This window comes from Lichenostomus cassidix, chromosome 6 (assembly GCF_008360975.1).
Source record: "Lichenostomus cassidix isolate B80296 chromosome 6, HeHo_3.0, whole genome shotgun sequence".
NCBI classification, from domain to species: domain Eukaryota; kingdom Metazoa; phylum Chordata; class Aves; order Passeriformes; family Meliphagidae; genus Lichenostomus; species Lichenostomus cassidix.
Genome location: NC_139487.1, coordinates 25,811,590 through 25,829,475, shown reverse-complemented (window position 1 = coordinate 25,829,475; position 17,886 = coordinate 25,811,590). Strand labels below are relative to the sequence as shown.

Genomic DNA, 17,886 nt, shown 5'->3' with positions numbered 1-17,886 from the left:
TCTCTTATTGACCACTAGTGTGTCTTATCCCTCCACTGCATCTCCCTGGCAGTCCCTCATCCTTCTGGCTCCTTTAGTCCTTTGTACGTGAGCCTGGCAGTAGCACTGCCAATTAGTCTAGATTAGCAGATCTTTTACCTCATAGGTTTCAGTGAAATAATAAAAAATATATTAAAAAAAAGAACCAACCCAACCAAGAGTTAGCAGCCAGCCTGCATTTTCTTTTTCACATCTTACTGTGCATCATAAATAACTACGTATACTTATATTCTGCTGTTCAGCAACAACTCACAACGTTCACTGCGGTCTTGCAGCAAGCAGTGTCAATGCTTTTGTCCCATTTCTCCAAGTGAGATGCCCAAATACTCATTTTGAAAGGTTATATCACCCTTCTCGCTTGTCTTGACAGCCATCTCATTGCCCCCCACACCCTCTTGTGCATTGTGCATACACCTATCTGCCTTCTTTCACAGCTCTTCAGACGAGTCCTTGACAAATTAATCAGTGCCTTGTCCTCCCTGCACAAGTGGCTGTCAACAAAGCAGATGGTGCTGTCCCTTACAACACCTTGTCTTTACATCTCTCTCTGAGCCCATGTCCTGCAGTTTTCCAACAGGGGCTGCTGCATGGCTTTAGATATATTTAACAGTACTGAAGAGAACAGACAATGCCACAGGACATTGCTTACCTGGTCACAAACACAGCTGCAAGAAGTAGATGAATGAACAGAAATGCACCAGAACTCAATCCTCCCGCAAAAGTCTGAGGATGATTAACAGTCTGTTGACACAGGAAAATGTCAGCTGAGAAACAGAATTTGTGAAGACCTGTGAGCACCCATGGTCTCTACACAGGTGGGTTTGACTTCTACAGTGAGGGAACTGTCACCCTCCCCTGAAGTGGCCTATAGTTTTCTAACTGAAACTTGGAAATCTGGAGATCGCAGAGCTTGAACATATAAAAGACCTTACGGTTACTACGAATTTCCCAGTTCATCAGGAATTCCAGCCCTTGCTTTCCCCCACATTCCCCAAATAGAATGAAAACTGACTAATGAAAACAAAACAGTAAATCTTTCCACCAGCTAAACTTTCCCTTCTCTAGTATTGTTTGTTCCAATACGCCCCACACTCCAGTTTCCAGGACTAACATTTTAAAATGGAATTTATTAATGAGAAATTTCATTTGGAAGAGTCATTCCTATTAATACCAGCAAACATCAGCAGTTCCCCTTCACTCTTCCCTCCCTGATTTCATCTGCTGTTGTGTAACAGACACTTAGAGTTCAGTGGAAACTGCTGGAAAAAGAAATTAGGAATCCCTTTGATGCAGAATACCTAATCCAAACTCACATATCAAGTCCTCACAGATTCACAGAGAAGCCTCAGTTGAAGAAAAAACCTCTTCATTGAGACCACCTACCCTACATCAGCCACGACCAGCTTATTCCACCGGTATGAGACATCAGAGCCATCAAAGAACTGTGTAGGAAAACCTCACTGTTAATGCTTAGCTCTGGCTGATGAATCAATATCTGTGATAACATCAGTGTTATCCATGAATGAGATTTCTACTGTGGCATGCATTAACAAGAAGCTGAGAAATGGTGCTGTGAACTCAGTGTGTCACTGAAACACCTACACCACATCACTGAGTGGGTGAAGAAGAACAGACTTCACCATCTCTTTTATGTGAATTTGGATGCAAGAGGGGATATTCCATGTATAAAGCAAACATCTATTTATTATGCATATTTTGCTACAGCCTTGCTGCCTATATAGAAAGGGCTGCAGCCCTTTTGCCTTGCTCAGGGGGTCTGGCTATGGCATTTCTGAGCTTCCTGATCCTGAAGGACATTGATACACCCAGACAGGGTGACCTGGAACCCAGCCTGCTGATCTAATGACTGTGGTCCTTAGGATTATTGCCAGACACAGACAAAGACTTTTCAGCAACGTAAGCAAAACTAAGCTTTGAGTGACAAAGCTGAGATAGAGAGTCAAGAAAAGCCGTAGGGAGTCTGGGAAGCTGCTCTTGTGACCAGAGAAGAGTGAGGTACAATGGTATGCCTTGCTTGTGGAAAGACAGGGAGTACTTCTCTCTGTTAATATATACCAGTGGCTTCTGCCCCAAACACCTCAGCTCCTCCCTTAATAGCTACAAAATCCTGCTTTATGGCATTCCAGGTCATGGTCTTTTATGATCCTTTTCTCCTTCTGACTAAAAAGGTGCTGCCCTAGAGGGCAGCTGGTTTTGGCTATGCATAGGGATTACCCCAGTGCTGCTTTTACTCCAGAAGCAACCTTCCAGAGTAAACAGTCCCCTTCTGTTTGGAACTTTGAGAAGGCAGTAAAAAAAGAAAGCTCAGCACAGGCTGCAAAACTTTTCAGTCATATTTGAAGTCTTAGCTCCTTTTCTTCTCCTGCTCAGCCACAGCTCTGGAGTAGGTAAAACACAAGACATCTGAATCCTTGGGGAATTATCCCAATCTACAAGAAAGGCAAGAAGGAGGAGCCCAAAACTACAGGCCTGTTAGTCTCACTTCAGTGCTTAGCAGTTATGGAGAACATTATTCTGGGAGCTGTTGAAAAACACCTGAGAGACAGACAATGCAGCTATCAGTCACAGCCAGCACAGCTTCATGAGAGGAAAGTCCTGCTTATCAAACCTGATTTCTTTTTTGACAGGGTAAGCCATTTAGTTGGTCAAGGGAAGCCAGTTGATGTCATCTTCTTGGATTTCAGTAAAGCTTTCAATACTGTCTCTCACAGGATCCTTGTGGACAAAATGCCCAGAGCTGGATAAACACATTATGGGGTGACATCAGACTGGGGGTCTGTCACTAGTGGGCCCTGCACTCTTCAATATTTCATAAATACCTTGGACGCAGGGCTGGGAGGGACACTGAGTTTGCAGAAGATACAAAACTGGGAGGAGCTGTTGACTCTCTCAAAGACAGGGAGGCCCTGCAGAGACACCTCAACAAATGAGAGGGCTGGGCAATCCCCAGCCATGTGAAGTTCAACAAGGGAAAATGCTGGATTCTGCACCTGGGATGGGACAACCCTGGATGTATGGACAGACTGTTAAATGAGAAGCTGGAACGCAGTGCTACAGAAAGGGACCTGGTCAACAGAAAGCTGAACATGATTCAGCAGTACCCTGGCAGCCAAGAGGCCCAACCATGTCCTGGCGGGCAGCAGGGTAGATATTAGAAAAAGGATTTTTACCCAGAGGGTGGTTGGGCATTAGAACAGACTCCCCAGGGCAGTGGTCACAGCACCAAGCCTGACACAGTTCAAGAAATGTTTGGACAAGGACCAGGAGTTGGACTTGATCCTTGTGGGTCCCTTCCAAATCAGCATATTCTGTGATTCTGTAGTAATTTGTTATCTCAACGAGATAGATCTGCCAGAGTAGCTATTGCTAATCAGGGAACTGGGGCCAGATCTAGCAAACAAAAAAACCAAAAAACAAAAAAAAAGGGGGGGGGGGGGAAGAGTATTTTCCGTGAACAGTAGTGTTTTCCCTACAACTATGATATTCATCCTCTGCAGCCTCATTCTTCCCATACATATACCCCCTCCTGCCCTTTACATTGTCTCTGAGAGTCATGACACTGACTTATACAAGCAGCTTTCACTTCACTCTTTCAGCAGTTCTTGCAGTTCAAGAGGTTTGAAGTCAGCCACAGTGTTAGACAGGAACAAATGCAAATGCCTAGGGCCAGACCTGTTTAGATTTCAGCAAAAATATAAATCACCTCTGATTCTGTTTTTATTTGCTGCCTTAAGCTAGTCATTAAAACATTGAAAACAATCTGGGTGCAATCATTTTCTTCTGATCCAGCTCCTTTCCCCCGTAATCAGCACTCCAGGAGAACATATGGGCTTCCTCTGTCACTTGGCCTCTGATTTAGAGCACGGTAAATCTCCTGAAGTCAACAGAATTCCCCAGGAGCCACACTTGGCTTTGTTGCATATGAGCAACCACTGAAATTAAATGAGCACCTGTGTCACAAGGAGGTTGCCTGGTACGACTGTTCCTCGAGGTGGGGAGGATGTGTCAGTGCTGAGAGGGGGCAAAAAGCTCCACCCCACAGCCCCCGCACATTGAGGGCTGGCAGAGCTGACAATCCATTCCTTAAGTAAGCGCTTAAACTCTCAAACGGCCACCAAGTGCTTCAGAAAACAGAACACATCTAGTTTGGGAGAAAGAACTTTAGAAGGCTCTTTCAATTTTCAGGCATGTGTCTGTTTGGACAGGGAAGGTTAAACACTTTTCACGGTATGTTAAGCAAGGAAGAAATTATCAGGAGACCAACAAAGACAGAAAGCTTTGCAGAAGTGCACTGTAGGTTTAAAATGCAGGTTAGTCAGTGCTGTCCCTGAGAACAGCTTTCTCATCTAGTGTTCACTAGTAATGTTAATTCAGGTTTCAGCTGCACAGTCAATCAGTTGGGCTTTCTGCTATGTTGTTCCTTCAGAGTCAATTCCTACTCTGCTTTCCTGTTCCACAAGGTTTATCTATACTCATCCCCAACTGTCAGCAGACCCCAGCCAGCTAAAAGAAGCTAACAGGGTACAAGCTTTCCCCCCCTCATGTGCACTCCCCATGCTACAATCATGAAGTTTTAGAAACGTTGTATTTAGAGTTTTCTCCTGTCAAGCCTTCTACAGCAAAAGAAAAAACACCACTGGCTTCTCCACTTGTTAAATGTCTACAGAGATAGTATGAATATTGCACTGCTAATCCTCAGCATCTCCATATCCATCAGCTCCACTCAGAGCCACAACATTCTCTGAAACTGATATCTACAACTTTCTATCACTGATCCTCACATTGTTAAAACTTGCAGGATAAAAGGAAGAAAGAACAGATTCCTGGAAACTGCTTGTTCTAATTAGGTGAAAGGAAGTTCATGAAACATTTGATTGTGACAACAGAAAAACAATTCCTAGGAAAACACAGAGCAAACCTAGAGAACTGTGATAAAACTGGAAATAGGTAACCCAGAAAAGGTAGGGCTTAGTTTTCTTCATGAAAATCTGGACCTGTGATGTTTTCCCCTATTCCCACCAATCTGTAAATTTGGTTGGATGAATACATACATTGTTTATCCCATGGCTTTTAGAACTGTGCAAGAGCCTAAGGGAAAGAGAACTACATTTTCCTTGGTGCAGGAGTTACCAGAACTGAGATCCAGTTTTGCATGTGTAAGAAATGCCATAAACTCCACAGGTCTCAAGCAGCAGGATGGCAAAAGGGATACGAAACAGCTCTCAGCATCCTATTACCAACAGCAGGATGAACTCAGGGAATCTCTCGCTGAGCCTTGGACTGCACTGACGGTTTGTCATGGGAAATGGACATCTCCCAACAGATCCAGCTCCTCAGAAGAAAACAAGCCTGAGAAGACAGACATCAGCCATCTTCCCAATCAGGTTCTTCCAGAAGCCTTGCTGTCCAGACCCAGTAAGAGGCTGCTCTTTTATGGTAGCCCTTCAAATTGTGTCCTACACAGCTCTTCACAGCTCCCCACCTCAGCAAATCAGATCAGGTTTATGGCACTTTGAGATGGGTCAGAAAGTTGAGAAACTAATCACAAGCTTACAGGCAGTAAAACCACACACATTATTCATGGCAGAATTTCAGGACTGGGCATTCTATATCTGTTGACGGCTGCTGAAGGAATAAGGGGCAGACAGACAGCAAAAGAGTGCAGGTGGTGTGCCTTAGCCAAAGCCTGGTGGAGCAGAGGGCAGGGTCTAGCCAAGGACCATTGGGAACAGCTTTTCACTTAGCAAAGTGCTAAGTGGTGCCTTTGCTATGTGTCCAGTGCAGAGAAGACACCACCATCTGAACCATGTGTATCAGAGGCAACAAGCAGAACAGGTCAGAGGTGTCTAATTTCCTGAGCAGTTCCTGAGGTGTCTAATTTCCTGAGCACTTCCTACACTTTTGGAAGTGTAAATCCACAGAGCTCCTCTGAACTCAATCAATGCTTATTGATATAAGCAGTAGAGCCAAGCTCCTCTCTCTCTAGAAGGCCCTGATTACCACTTTTCCCTCAAGGGAAACTAGTTTTTCAAATGTTTACATACCTAAGTTATTGTGACAGAGATTTTGTACACTGTGAACAAAAGCTGATTTACTCAATTGCCATGCCCCTATTGACCTTATTGAAATATCCTCCCGGAGAAAATCAATGTTTCATTTTTAAAACAGAATATTTAACTATCATCCACATTGATTTAAACCTATCTCAAATTGCAGTGATGTTACACTCAGAAAAAATGAGGCAGAAGAAATCCCTCCTCTGCAGTAAGCATTCTCACACTGTGCAAGCATTTCTGACTGGGCTTGTTTTCCCACTGAAGGGCTTTTCCACAGGAAGGTAAACTAAATATTTGCTGGATAGCATATGTATTATTCTAGGGGATATTTAGTTTCAAAATGATGCCTCACCATCCCTCTTGGGTAATTATTACAGGTATGCTAAGATGTTAGTGTAGTGTTAGTGTAGTCTCCCCTCTTTTTTTTTTTTCCTTTTAACACTGTGTAGGGACTTAGGGGTGCATGTGGATGAAAGATTTCTGGGCAGTCGCAAGCCTCCAGGGAGGGAGCAGTGAGCTGGTGGAACTGCCTCCTGCAGCTCTGCTGCTCCTGTGAGCTGAAGCAAGCGAGTGCCTTTCACCCCTGGAGCTCACCTGACTGAGAGCAGCAAACCAGGCAGCAGCAGGGAGGTGCCTCTGCCCTGCCAGCTCTTGCCTGCACAGGCTGCAGTCACTGGATGTGCTCTGAGTACACCCTCAAGCTCTCTGCAGGCAGGAGGACACAGACACCTCTTTGAGGTGCATCTAGTTAAAAAAAGAGTTGTCTTTAACATCTAGATGAGTTTTATTATAAGCTATCGGTTATGCTTTTTAATGATACACCAAATGCTCCAGCATCCACACATTCTACTGTATTAAGCAGGAAGTCGCTGTGCTGAAACATAGTAAAGTAGTAAGAAAGAAATGTATAGGTTTCCACTTCAGGGGGAAAAAATTAAAAATCTAAACTGGCACGCATTTTCCTTCCTTCCTTTAATGATTTTACATGGTTGGTTACCTTACTGACTGAGTATGTTCACATCAAATAGGAAAAAAACCTCACCCAAATCTGAAAAGGAAGACTCCTTTGTCCCTTAATGGGATGAATATGTAAAATCCACGTGGGCCAAGTCAGCCCACTGCATTCCCACATATCTGCAACATTATTGGCTTGTCAGCTGAAAACAAGGCAAATGCTCTCAACCAAGGAGCCTGCTGAGGAGTGCCTTGGAGATATTACAAAAGAAAATGAGACCTCTTGTCTTTATGCATTTCTAGCTAAATATGCACCATCTTAACTATCCTAGGTGGAAGAACAACTGGCTCCCCCGGATAAAAACTTCTTTCATATCAATAAGCATCCAGGAAAGGAACAGTTTTCGCAGTAAATTATACATCTATCTGTTGATACAGAGGGGCTGGCTGCTTGTGTAAATACAAGGATATTAAAAGCAGGGATCACAGTGTACAATATGTATGAAAATAAGCAGAACATATCTGAGGGAGGAGTACATCTATCATCTCATAAAAACACTGGAAAATGAAAGCAATAAAGGTTGCAAAGCTGCTGCTTTGGTTTCACCACTTTGGAACCATCATCTGTCAAAAGTCAGTTGAAGGAAAATGAAAATAGTTGCTCACTTCAAGCTCCCCTGAATTTGCTCACTCTGGACTTTGCAAGAGAAGATTCCCACCAAATTCATGGAACAATAGTAGTATTGGGTATTCCCAACTCTGAATAAAACAAGGGCTGATTGACACAAGCCTTAAGAATGAATGAAGTGTTTAGGAGAGCTGTTCTTTGCCAGAAAACAGCATCTTTCTTTCACCATCCAAAACCTAGCAACAGAAATGTCAATTCATGAGCATCCCTTCTTTTGCCAGTTCTCAGCCTTACTACATCAGTAATTCCCTCACCTCCCCCGCTGAAAGTGGAAAATAAATTTCTAGCACACACTTATGAGATCACAATTGAAAACTACTGCTGAACTACTATTTGAGGCATCTTTCCCCCATGTCCTCTTTCAAAAAAAATAATAAAAGTCAAATGTAACAGCTAACCAAAATAATACAAAAGAACGTAAGGATCTTTGACCCATTTCAGTCTGAGGGACTTAACCCACATATTTAGTAACCTCCCTGTTTTCCTCTAATTTTTGTAGAGTTGAAGACCAAGCCACAAAATAGAAGGATTAATAGCAGCTGGTGTTAACAGACTTTGTAACCACTACGGGCAAAAAAGTATTAGCAATCCCCCAAGGAAACTGCTGTTATCACTCAGCCATGTATTTAGAGTGAGGTGTTACAGAATTTCTGCAAAACCATTTGAATTGCCAGATCATTTTTTCAAGCAGAACTGTGTTTTCTCTTAATTCCTATGAGACCTTTATGTGTCTGTATTTAAGAATCCATTAGCAGGACAAGTGAAATAGGAAAATAAGTATTTTGACATTAAGAAAGAGTTGTGAAAGACATGTTCTCCATACAGTCAGCAGAAGATCTCAAAGTGAACAGAATCCCTACTCTGCAACCCACTGATGTCTCTCTCTCCCTTGCAGGTCCTCACATTTTTCTGCATGGAGCTTTCCCCAGATTTCCCAGCTACACCAGACCCGTGGCTCTCATGGGACCCAGCTCTGATTTTTCACAATACAACCAAACCCTCGTTAATAAAGCCAGTAAAAAGAAAGAAGGACACTGTACACTCCTCAAGCATCCAGCTCTTCAAGGCAGTTCTGTTTTAGGAGATTAATATGCAATCTGCTATTTTTTTTAGGAATCAATATTTACTTAAGAACAACAATAGCTCTTCCAAGGCCTTTTAAGTTTATCATACCACTGTGATGCTAATTTCTCTTAATGAAAACAAATTACTCCCTACAAAGGATCAGTCTTTTGGGCATGATTCTGATTTTGTTTGCATTGCTTTATTCCAGCAGCTGCAGCTAATGGGGTCTCTACTGATTTACACCCACGATCAGGATAAGCTTCTTTCCATTCACAGCAAGCACAGTGCATGTGGTGTTGCTAGAGCCCAAGTGATTTGGAATACAGCTGAGAGTACTCTGAGAATCTTTCAGTTTTTCTGAACTTTTATATCATGCTGCTTCTGCTCACATAAGACAGAAAATGAAAGCACAGTGTACTTGTGTAGCGTAACTAAGCAACAAGGCACAGCAGGGAGACCCAGTTATCTGGTGCTAATCATACCCCAGGGATGTGAAGCTCATGAATTAAGGGCCATTTTAACATTTATCATATTTCTCTTCATTTAAAGGTAAAAATAAATTATTTCTATAAGCTGCTTTGATCCCTGGAAAATGTCTCCTGACATTAAATCCACTCCATCTGGCTCTCAGAGATTACTGTATCACATACCTGCCACTCAAAACACTCAGTCCAGAGCACTGGGTGGTCCTCATCACCAACCCATTTCAAACATCCTACTCCAGAGTCACCTCCTCCCAGACCTGGTCTCTGGATGTCACTTCTGCAAGTCCATGAGGGCAGCCAGAGAGCTGCTGGTGCTGGAGTGTAGGACTGATGGAAGGCTGCCTTCATGCCTGCAAGGATTCCAAGTTTAAATGCCTCCAAGCAGTAAATGAAATTAATTAAAATTATGATATGTGACTTATGACAGTCTGCTAAAAAGCTGCATTTCAGCTCTGTTGGAAATGGGAGCAGTCCAGAATTCCTGTAACAGGATACATGCTGGCATGTCTCTCCCCCACCAAAGCAGAGCAAACAAAAAAGTGCACAAGAGAATGCTAAATGTTGCCTGGGCTCTTTTGGGCTCAGCTCAAATAGTTCCATCCTACGTTCTTATCACAAATGCCAGGACCACAAGGAACTCAGGGAAATGATGGCCTCAGTTCAATGGCAGCATTAACAAAGTAGTGTCACACACACAGTGGCTGCGGGTGACAGCACCAAGCCTGAAACACTCAACCAGTGCTATTATGCAGAACTTGGAGTTAACTATTCTGCAGGCAAACATCTATTTTGAAAGCTATTTCAGTTTTTACTTTATCCTGCCTCAAGGCAGGGGCTAAACAAGCTAGTTAACACCTATGTTCACCTACTAGACTGTAGTATGTATTTTGGTTTATTCAGTCTGCTCTAGTCACAGCAAGTCATTCCAGTAAAGTGGCATGAAAAAGCAAAGACAGCGCCAGTGCTGTGTGTAAGATCAGTGATCAAGGATCTTCAGTGGCTGGACACAAGCTGCAGCAGATGGCAGCTCTGTGGAATAGAAGTTTAATCTTTGAGCTCAGATATTAGAGACAGGACTGCCTACTGTTGGGCACAGGCCTACACACGCAGCCAAAAGGTTTGTTGCACAAGCAATGCCAGAAGGTAATTATCACAATTAGGTCATCTTTCTGACCCATTTTAAATGGTCTAATAGCAGGAGTTACTATCAGCTTCTATCTTGTTCCAGCAATGATCTAGATCCTCCTGCACACTAAGGATTCAGTGCAAGCTGTGCAAGCACAGAGATAATTTTGGTCTAATTTGTCATGGTGCTGAGCTAAGGGAGAGAGGAGCAGGGGACTGCAGGTAGGAAAAAAGGCACAGTCCCAGGCCCAGGTGTGACCAAGGCTCACAAATCAACAGCAGAGCTATCTGCAAAGGCTCTTTGTTTTCATGACTGTATAAGAAATGGTAGTATCAGCAGTTCATAGCTGCTGCTTCATCTTGCACAATTTCTTATGGCATGTGGAATAAGGCAAGGGAATACAGCAGTGCATAATTACCCTTCCCAATTCAAACACTGCCCTCCTAGGCAAGAGCTGAATCTCACTGTTGGCAGGTTGGCTTTCTCATTAGCAGTGGATACCCTAGAAGCCAAGACACCCAGAAGCAGAAAACTGCTCATTTGAGCCAGGAGGGAAAATGAGCTGCTGCACTTAGAACCTGCTAAAAAGAGAGTAAATGAGCTCCTTTGCACTTTGCTTAACACCGGGAGGAAATAAGACTTCTGCTTGGAGAATGACAGAGGAAAACATTTCAGCACATTTACCAGGGGAGCTAGAAGAATAGATACTGTTGCTCCTGCAGTGCCCCACGCAGAAGTAACTGCTAGAGGTTTGTCAAAACCATCTCTGCCCTCATCCTCATGTCACTGCTTCCAGCTCTCTCTCCAGCACACCACAGCTCCTGCTTACTACCACAGGGTGCTCCGGAAAGGGTTAATGCTTTATAGAACTTTAAAGACACAAAGTTCAGCTTGCTCCTCTCCAGGAAGCTCCTCCACCATTGCTGTGCACGGAGCTAGTCGTGGGCACTGCCTTTAGCAATGGAACTTGCTAATTCATTGACTGCCATTAAATCAGGCTGAATGGAGGATCAGCCAGTAAATCAAGAGGAAGATCTTGTTAGTGCCTAGGTATGGTCTTTGGTTTTTTAGATTATGCAATTCCACTTGATGGATACACAAATTGCAGAGTGTGAATCATTAATATCCCATTTGGGGAAGCTACTGGAATGTAACTGCTGAGTAGGCAAATGAAAATATAAAGCTATCAGCAATATACTAATTTGGTAGTGCTCCACACAGAATGAGAAGCAGTAGTTTATAGATACAAAACTCCCTTGTCTACAGGGCCAGCCTTCCTTTTGCCTAGATTAATTCCTAAGAAAAGCCTAATACTATTTGGCAGTTTTCAGATTAAAGTAATTTGCTTAGTTGGAAGACTGAAGACAGTTTCCTTGCAGTGGCAAGTGAAAAGACAGCCTGAGGAACTGAGGTGCCAACTGCAACTGCTCCACGCATCACTTTGCATTTCTCTTGAGAGCACTGTCACTTAAATGCTGCTGTTCACTATCTCAGATACCATTCATGTTTTGCAAGGTACAGAAAAGACATAACAGGGTACACAGAAAAAAATCCTTCTCTTACTTTATGAGCCACTGCTCCTGGATATTATTGGTCTTTTACCAAAGTAAGTGTAACAAAGAGTATTTTTTGACTGAGATTGATCCAATATGAACAGGTATCCCTACACAGTCAGAGGACAACCAGAGATACTGAGAGAAGTCTTGCTTTGATTACATTTCATGAATTTGTACAAGGGATAGGTCAGGAAATGTCTTAGTGAACATCAAAATTAAAGATTCTCCAAGGAAATATAAGAACTGAAATGCAACTGGGCTTTTTACTTTTAATATCCCAGTGTTTGCCATCTGTTATTTGATGTCCTGAATTCTTATTTAAACCCTGTTTGGCAAACAGAGCTTGATAAAAGAAAAAATAGAAGTTAAAATGAACACAAACTCTCATAGAAGTCTCATCTAAATGTCTTCATCAACACTGATCTTATGTAGTGGTTCACAAACCTGAGGCTGTCATAAAAAAAAACATCAAGTGTGATAGCCAGCCTTAAAAGAAACTTTTGCTTAAAAATTTTTCCTGACACTTCAGGAGGAATCATCCTGTTTTATTTCTCATCCAAAAACCTTGCAGAAGGCAGCTGTTTTCTTCTAAACCTTTCCCATGCTGCACTTCAGGGATATTTCAGGAGCACTTTTTGAGGGTTTAAAAGCATCTTCTAAATATAGATACTTTTCTCACAGTCTCCAGAGTAGATGCATGGGTTTACCATCCTTTGGTTCACCTGAAGAAGTGGTTCCCCTCAATATCTCACACAAATGAGCCTGATATTTTTGTGTTAAGGTTTCTTAGGGACATTTATTTTTTCCAGTACCTTCGGAGTAAGTTATTTTCTTATGCAAAAGGGCCTAGAAAGTCTGACACAATATTGCACAAGGTTTAGAGCCAGCCTCCCCACCTCAGAGCACAGCACCAGTCAGCTAAGAACCTGCTTTCTTCTAGGTTCTTGCTTCAGGAAAATGTAACTCAGATTAATTTGAAAATAATACTTGCATGCTTCATACTTCACTGAAAAGTACCAGGTTCTTCAAGAGAGCTACCACCTGATGATTTTCACTTGAGATGGGTGAGCTGAGCAGCCATCCCAAAGACTGCTTTTCACACAGTGCTACCATTAACCATCACACAGTAAAAGGATAAAGAATCCTGCTCCGGTACATAAGAATTTCAGTTTGGAAAAGTCTCAGGAACAGCTATTTAGCAATGGTGCTAATGGCCCCCAAAATAGATATCAATACTGAACTGTGGAGCTGGAAGCCCAACTGAAGTCACCAATCCTGTATCATGAGATCAATGCTCCCTCTGAAAGGAACGATGCATTTTTCTTGCTTCTTCTATTGTCTGTCTTTTATATTGGCTTAAAAACAAAAACCAAAAAAGTCCACATATTACTTTGAAGCAAAGTAAAGCTGCAAAGGAATAAGAAAACTAGCTATTACTTTTTTTTTTTTTTTGGTGTGTGTGCATGAAATGGAATCTAACTCACAAAACCATGCACAGGAGATGACCTTGTTTGTCTTACTCATTTCTCCAACTTTGTTTCACTTAAGGAGTATGAAAATCAAATTCTTTTTGCCTGGTAACAAATAACCAACACCAAAACCCCTATGAGATTTGTGAACGTCAGGGGAAATTGATAGTGGACTGAATGAATTTCCCTAGTGGAACAGCACAATAATGACTCATTCAAATTGTCACCTGAGACCCCTAAAATTCAGTCCAGTGTCAAACACTCCCTCCCTCTCCTCAAGTAAGCTTGTTTATGGTTAGGTCCTCATTCCTCTTCCATTAACTTCAGGCTGACAGCCCACCAGACATCATCCACTTAGTAACAGTAGAGATCCATCGACACTTCAGACATCACCCACATTTGGGCTTGGCCTTCTCGTGCAAGTCCTGTATTTTACAGGGGAAATTACATTGTTATGTCTTTTCATCACTAGCACTAACACCAGCCAGATATGTGCAAAGTTGTATGTGAAAAAAGAGCAAAAAAAGGTGTAGAAAAAAAAAACCTACTGTATTTGGCCAAGAGATTTCAAATCAGCCCCAGTGCAGACCAGACTGTTTGCATATTTAAATCCTATTGCACTCCATGAAACCAGCTACTGATTTTAGAACTATCTTTGTCAGTGAGCTTTAGAGGTTCAAATGAGATCTGTGTTTCCCAGAGCTGGCAGGATTTGAATTAGCAATGAGCATAAACTCCAGCCTCAGAGATTTACATCTCATGGCAAATGAGAGGCAGAGTCTGTGCTCCAGGCTGAGCCCTAGTGCATCCCTCAAGCCCAATTTTGCCTTCAGAAGGACTCTGAGAAACATGGAAGCAGAGGGTGAGGCCCAGGAGCTGTGTGAATTACACACTTTGAGCTGTGCTTGGCTCATTCTGGAGCTGCTGAGCTGTGCTGGGAAGAAGCTCTGCAGCCACATCTCCATAAGGCACATCTCATTTTCCTTGGTGACTGGACTTGCTCCTGTTTCATGGCTGCCATACACAAGAGATTAGTTTCTGCTCCCTGAGGCAGGACACAGACCTTGTCTCTGTGACCATGCCAGGCAGTAAGCAGCTACAAGGAGCTGCATTCATTCCCAGATGACCATGTGCATTCAATGACACAACCAGGATCAGAATCTTCATAAAAAGCAGCAGACTAAGGTCAGTCAGGGGAGAAAATTATAACATGAAAACTAAGCTCTCTTTTAGGAATAATCTCAATATTCTCTAATTGCTCAAATCCCTGGGAAAGCTCACCTGACTGCTTTAATTTCCTATTTGCTCACTGAGCATGCCAGCTATTGCCAAGAACACACACTCACTACTTAATCTAGTGCTTGTGGTCTGGGATCAAGAGCTACCTAGTCCATCTACCTATTTATGTAGTCAAACAGCTTTTTTTAATTTTCTGAGTTATTCCCCTGCACTAGGAACTCGGGGACATTTTCAGTTTTGCTCCTGGCCCAAAGGAAGCATCTAGATTATGGAAAGGCATTAGCATGCTTTGAAATTCAGACTCTTTGAGTCATATATCAGCCACAATAAAGTTTCTTTGCTTTTCAGTTTTCTGCCACAATGACTTTAATGCCCTTTTGACGCTCTGGTGGAATAGATATTTGCCAGAGAGTTGGCACTGGGGATGGATACAGCCTCCCATGTAAACTGTGGGGAGGAGGAAGAGGCTGTGTAGGTAGATGCAGGCTTCAAAGTATGTCAAGCACTGTTGGACCAATGTACCTGCTAGTACACTGGGGAGGCCTAAAATCAGCTTCATCCTCCTGCTGTTGTAGCATTTTAAGGTATAGCCTTCTGATGAGCTCTGAGAGTCATACTACAGAGCACTGCAAACTAATATTCTGTGCTGTTTCTGCAGTCCTTGTAATAAATGATGAATTATCAGTTAGCCCAGGAAGAGCCATTTCAATGGCATTCTCATATATAGCTGCTGAATCCTAAGCCCAGTGTTTCACCTGTAAAGGCAGATGCAAGTACCACTGTGGAAGGCTGCTAGTAAACCTTAGACATCCTCATCTTGGTTATTGTGAGATCCCAGGGCTGTCCCCAAGAAGAGCATAATGCAAAACGTGTGTACTATGCACATGCACAGCATCTAATTATAGCAGCACTTCTCTTGTTAATACTTTCTGACCCTGTAGGTTATTTTCCCTGGGACACTGCTAACAAATTCCCTTCCTCTTTACCACTGTCCTCTCATGCTGACAAGAGCTGAGAAAAGCTCCTGCTGTGTTCAGAATGCTAATAATTGCCTGAGTTATCAATCAAAACAGATGGAGACAAAAGTAATCAGCATCATCAGGATATCTCTATGATGCAGCAAGGAATTCTGAACTCTGCCTGAATGAATGGGCCAAGCTAAGAGCTAGCTAGTGGCTGAGAATTACACTAATGTGTTGTGACATTTGCTTAAAGCCACGTCCTTCTGTTAATGAGTTTCTGAGTTCTCACAGCAAAGGCACAGCTATTGTTCAAGGTTCAGAAAATCTGCAGATGGCAGGTCAGAATAATAGCAAAAGTGAAAAGAAACAACAGTGAAATGCCAGGGAAAAGGAAATCAGAGGAAGTGAAGTATAACTTTCTAGGGGTTTTGCATTCAAAAGAACATAGGAGTATGTCTCTTCAGACATATCTCAAGCAAGCTAACTCAGTCATCTGGACCAACACTTCACTTCAAACATGTCATCTGTCCCCCTGCCTTACTGCTTAGCTGGATCAGGCAGCACTTTGCAGCAATTCATTTCTGTGTGCAGCAAGGGGAGACTCAAACCCTTCAACATTAGTCATTTAACCAAGCTGTCTTTTAACAGGAGCCATCAGTCATTTCAAGAGCATCACATCAATTTGGATCTTCAGGAGTAAGATCTCCAAGGCATCAAGCAAATAAAAATGCTTTTATACCTACTCATTGACTCCCTTGAACATTGTGTTTTGTTGTCTCAGATCACACACATCACACTGTACTAGCCTCACCATGCAGCAATTTCTGTGTCTCAATCAAGACATAGATGCATTCATGTTTATAGATTTAAAAATAGAACAAAATAGTTAATTCTGGTCTGTGTTAGCTTGGTTGATTCAGTAGAGGTGGCTGTCAAAACCACACCATTCCTAGGCTGGCTGTTGAAAACTTTAGCAATCCCTGAGCTCTGCTGCTGCCTCTCCCCAGTGTCCATGCTAGCCATGGCTGACTGGGTCACTCTTCCCCAGTCCACAGAGCCTCTCAGGCTTCAACCTGAGTGTCTCCTGGGTCAGGAATGAGAGAGGGGAGAGCAGAAATGGTTCTTGGTGATCCCAGTCCACCTGTTGCTAGAACTAATTTCTTTATCCTGCCTCAGCATAATTTGACAATAGTTTGACAGCTCTTTACTTCTTAAATGTGTAAAATGGCTTTTAAAGCAATTTTTGGTATTAACACATACCCTCCCTCTCAATTTTAATTGAAGCACGTAACTAAGAAAAGGATCCTTACACATTCTCTAGTATCTCTAGACAGCTTAATGATTTAGCTAGACACTGTCAACAAGATCTCCAAAATGCTCTTCCATTCACAAATGACCAATTGCTGAAGAGAGAGTTTCTGTGCTAATTTTCAACTTCTTTCCCCTCTTTGGATTATTCATACACTTTGATTCATCCAAGATCATTCCCTCTGATATGATGACACCGCAGAGAGAGAGGAAAAAAAAAAAGGAAAGAGTAACTTAATGTGTGTGTACTTGCAAGGATACAATTATCATAAATAGAAGTAAAGATACACTGCAACAAGTAAGCATAAAATTTAGATATAAATTCAGAGAGAATAGTGGAAAAAATCTACACTGGATGTGTCCTGCTTTAGCCATGACTCATAACCATCAGGTTAATTTGCTTAATTTGTGGTTTCCAATTCTCTGCTCTGTCTATTGGAAGGGGTCCAGCAGCCATGCCCCCCCTCAAGCATTTCGGACTTGGCTGCCTTGCAGAACATGACAGATGACTCCATTTTGCAAGGCAATGCTGAGGAAATGTCTTTATAGACCCTGAAACATCTTTAACACTAGGGCTTGCCTTCAGCCAAGCAAGTTAAGGTCCTTCTAATCACACATCTCCACATTTATTATTCTCTCCCGTAATGAAAGAAGGACTAGGAAACAGCCTTTCACTTTCAAGGAAAACCTGCTTTTTATATTAGGTGGATTAATTAATTTGTTATTCATACAGCACTTTAAAGACAAAGAACTTTGTAAGAACTTCAGGAGGTTTGAAATGATAAAGTGCAATTTAAAGGCGACACCAGTTGTATTCAGTTTAGCACTTGCCAAATACTTGTGTCAAAATAGGTGCTAGAGGCACTCGTGCTGTCCCACCAAAATAAAGGCTGGCTGAAAGTCATGCTAATGCACATC

General features: G+C 42.4%; 1 long non-coding RNA gene across 2 annotated transcripts in view; it reads right to left on the bottom strand.

Annotated features, from left to right (window-relative positions):
- Positions 1–17,886, bottom strand: part of LOC146435507 (uncharacterized) — a 241,431-nt gene that overhangs the window by 51,563 nt on the left and 171,982 nt on the right. The window contains exon 6 of one of the 2 annotated variants that reach the window (XR_014852976.1): positions 689–780. The exons of the other annotated variant lie outside the window; for it this stretch is intronic. This is a non-coding gene — a long non-coding RNA (uncharacterized LOC146435507). The remainder of the gene's footprint in view (positions 1–688; positions 781–17,886) is intronic. 2 annotated transcript variants of the gene reach the window in all.